At 40.4% G+C, this 4,390-nt stretch overlaps 1 pseudogene; it reads left to right on the top strand.

Moving 5' to 3' along the window:
- The first annotated feature begins 2,902 nt into the window (after nt 1-2,902).
- LOC100013677 (protein C1orf43 homolog) lies at nt 2,903-4,132 on the top strand (annotated as a pseudogene).
- Nucleotides 4,133-4,390: the final 258 nt, after the last annotated feature.

Raw genomic sequence — 4,390 nt, 5'->3', positions numbered from 1 at the left:
TGCATGGAAATGATCAAATAAAATACTATAAAATTAAAAAAAAACAAAAAATATATAGCTAGAGGACGGATTTGAACCTAGGTCCTCTGACCAAAGGGCCAATGTTCCTCCCACTGTAATAAGCATGCTTTAACATATATGTATATATCCACACGCATATATGTAAGCAATAATGAACATATAATTGTGATAGCCAAACTTGGCCTTAGAGAAAAGATGAGAAAATTTCCTTTCCAATTTTCATGGTAGGATTTCTTTCTATTTGTATGCACACAATATCTACGTCTACGTGTTGGCTGGTTAAGATTTTTTTCCTTAAGGCTGGACTAAGTGGGGGTGGAGGGTGGGGAATATGTATTTATTAAATGCTATTCTATGCCAGGAACCAGGCCATGTGATTTATAATATTATCTATTTGATCTTAACAACAATCCTGGAAGATATAGGCTATCATTATGCCTACTTTATAGTTGAAACAACTGAGGCAGGAAGAAGTTAAGTGACTTTCCCAGAGACACACAAGTGTCTGAGGCCATATTTGAACTCAGGTATTTTTGACTTTCTGTTCAGTATTCTGTGTATTGTGACACTTAGCAAGGAGGAAGAAGATAGGGACATAATTCAGAAATTCCTGTGATTAAAAAACAAAAGTCATCAGTGCAACTTTCAAAATACAATAATAAAGTTAAAAAAACTCAAACCAGTGAATGTTTCCCTGTGGAGTAAAACATTTTCTCATAACTTGTTATCCCAAATGATAGATTGCTTTTGTTTAGAGGAATGACATTTCCTTTATGGGACTAGCCCGAATCTGTTAGTTTAATCTAATCATGATGAGATGTCAAGTAATTGGCCTGGCACACAACAGTTTATGTCATTCACAGAAACCACAATATTTCCCCCACTAGGTGCAAGGAAGCCATGCTAGTAGGGCTAGTCACATCAGAACTACTAACATGTTTGGAAATAAAATTTCTTCCTCTGTCCTAGTCTGGTTGCCCAATTCTCCTGGCAGCAGCTGCTTCTTCCCCACCCACCAACAGTTAACAGCTGTTCACTACCTGAACCAGTGACTAACATTCTCTATCCATCCAATGCCAGAATGTGTTCATCCTCCCTCTGTACCAGCTGTCTGTAAAGAATCTCTCCTCTTCCTGCCAACTACCAGTAGTCATTCATCCTTGCCTTCCCGCTTCCACCAGCTGCCCCCTTCTCCCTTCCATGGTGCTTTATTTTCTACTTCCTTTACACCAGCAGACACACCTTTGTTAGTACCAACTGTTAGAGGCTTTCCACATAGTCCCTTTTCCTGGACTTGTACATCCTAAGCATATATCCTTGATCCTGAAAGACAGTTGTTTTGTTTCTCCAACAGAATGGATGCAGTCTAAGAACACATGTACATATCTATACATATACATATATACACATAATAGAGCATTTGAGAACTCATTTGAGTAGAGAAGATTTAAAAACAGGAGATGAAGAACAATATTAAAAGCGTATGGCTATATATGCTTGGAGAGACTAATCTAGGCAGTCTGTATTCTATTGTGTGTAATGTGATATTACAGAAATGAAAGCATCCCAGAGGTTGTTCACTTGGAAGATTCTGGACCAATTCACTACTATTATCAACATCTCCATCTGCTACATAATTTGGAGAAAACCAGCTACATTTAATGGAAGAGAGTTCATCACATGATGTGGCCTTTTTAGGCAGTTTCATGCAAAGATCTAAATGAATGACTATCTTTGATATGCATAGGGCTAACACTTAGTCTTGCCAATTCCTATGTAATCAGATATGTTATTATAGAGCTGTCTACCTATGCTCTAATTTGTTCATGAAACAGACTGCAGGAGCAGAAGTACCACTGACCTTGAGTCTGGGAAATCTAGTTTCCCATCTAGTCTCTGATATTTGGTAGCTGGGTGGCCACAGACTAATCACTTAATTTTCCTAAGCTCCAGTTTCCTTTCCATATAAGGGGTCACAACAATTCTCAAAGGGTCCACAGTAGGGGCTGAGAACACCACAACCTTCAAAGAAATAAATGTGAGGATTACTCCAAGCACAATGGAGTGGTATCTCAGGGCCATTATCAAGATTCAACACTTTATAAATGAGGAATTGGGCAGAAAGAGAGGGAATAAAATTCAAGAAACTTCCAACTGGAAAAAAATGATCCAGTTATGTGTCAAGGCTAAGAGGCTGGCATCCTCACCATGTAAGAAAGTGTGATGGATGATGTCTCCAGTACATTAGATGGACCCACATGGTGAAGCCATTGTAGGCTATGGGCATGAGTTGAACAGGATGGGCAGGTATGAATGGGTTGCCATCTGCAATGATTCCTGGAGTACAAGGAAACCAATCTAATAGGACTGTTATGAAGAGCAAAGTATTCAAGCAACCCTAATACCATATTTGTTCCCATTCTATAAAAAACTTGTTGATTCAAAATTATTTTGATCTGATTTTTAAAAGTCAATTCAGCAATATTCTGTTGATTCTTTTTCATGGAATCACAGAATAGTAGGACTGGAAATGACTTTGGATATCTTCCAATTCAAGATGATAAAAAAATGACAACATATCTGCTATATTTAAAGGCACTGTGCTCAAGGTGCTGACCACACAAAGACAAAAATAAAAAACTCTGCCCTGAAGGAGTCTGGAAACCAGTCTCTCCATTTCTGAAGTTGACAATGATCAAATTATACCTCTAAAATTATTCCATCAGTTAAAGCAACATAGGAAGAAAATGTATTAAAAAGTTGGGCCTGCTCTCTCCTGCCCCTTGTCGGTGTCACATGCTGAGGGAGAGGAACTCCTTACACTTCCCTCAGCCTTCTTTCCTTTCCTGGCTTCCTGAGCTAACATAGCTGGAGGGAGGCCATGGCGTCCAGCAGTAAATGGTTGTTGTCCAGGGTGAACATAGTGCTGGTGATGGCCTACAGGAGCTTGCTATTTGTGCTGTTATTCATTTTTGTGAAGAGGCAGATAATGCGTTTTGCTATAGTCTCGAGGAGGTCCTCATTTCCCTGTGGGGCACAATGCTCCTAAGGATCTAAAGGAGGAGATTGACATCTGACTATCCAAGGTCCAGGATGTAAGGCATGAACCCAAGCTTCTTGAAGAGGATGATGCCAGACTTTTACAGCTGGAGACACTAGGAAATCAACATTGCTACAACTACCTGTACAGAATGAAAGCATTGGATGCCATTCATGCCTCTGGTAAGAGTCAGTCAGAGATCCCGTTCCATTCTTTCCTTGATGGGCAAGAATTTCCGATCATATCTGCTGGAGTTTTGAAACACAAGTACTCCCTTCAAGGGTGTCCAAAAGGCCCTCATTGATACCCTGTTAGATGGTTTTGAGACGGCTCGATATGGAATTGGAGTCTTTGGCCAGACAAAATATCTACATTATCAGGAAGCACTGAGTGAACTGGCTGCCACGTGATTTGTCAAAGCCCGTAGTGGAAACTCCCAGAAGCAGTACCAGTCAGTAACTAAGGATCTAAGACAATGTCCTGAAGTTTCCTTCCAGACAACTATCCAAGTCACCTATCTGCCGTCCAGCCAGAAGAGTAAAAGAGCCAAGCACTTCCTAGAGCCGAAGAGTTGTAAGGATAACTACAACACACTAGAGATCACCCTTTGACTGAATTTGAGGAGAGCCATAGCTAATGTGGCTCCAATAAGAGAATCCAGTCTCAGTACCCAGGGATTTCTCCAGGGCAGCAGACAGAACAGCATTGGACAGCATTGATACCAGTAGGCCCAGAATTCCTGCAATGTATGCCTAGAGATCCTTCTTTAGCTTTTTCCTCTGGTCTGCTGTAGAACTACACATTAGAGGCAATCTTTTCCCCTCCACTAGCATTTTTATGGATTTGAATCCACATATTCTCACTGTCTATGGCACTTTCTCCTTACCCCAACTTGTTTTTGATCATGGTTAACTTTTGCTCTCCTAAAGTCAGTTTTACTCTAAATGGGTTGGGGTGGGGGAGAACACATAATGGTAGAAATGGAAACCACAGAGCCCCTATCTTACACAGTTGGATGGGGACTCCAGCCCATGGACATGTCATTTAAAGTTATGGAATGAGAAGGGCAGGAGGAACCAAGCCCTGTTGAGATTTGTATTGTACATCAAGGCGAGTGACTATGGGGAACTGTTGTGATATAGGCACTAATTCCTTATTCCCCCAATAAGTCACTACATTGGTCTCACTTTATCAACTGGTTATTTAATAAAACAGCTGTAAAAATAAAAATAAAAATAAAAAGTTGGGCCTCAGTTAGAGAGAGAAATCATACAAAGGGTCATACAAAGTACTGGCACAATGCTCAGAGGCAATTCAGCCCAGTCTCTT

Source organism: Monodelphis domestica, chromosome X (assembly GCF_027887165.1).
Source record: "Monodelphis domestica isolate mMonDom1 chromosome X, mMonDom1.pri, whole genome shotgun sequence".
Taxonomy (NCBI): Eukaryota; Metazoa; Chordata; class Mammalia; order Didelphimorphia; family Didelphidae; genus Monodelphis; species Monodelphis domestica.
Note: the sequence above shows the minus strand (reverse complement) of the source record. Positions and strands in the feature narration are given on the sequence as shown.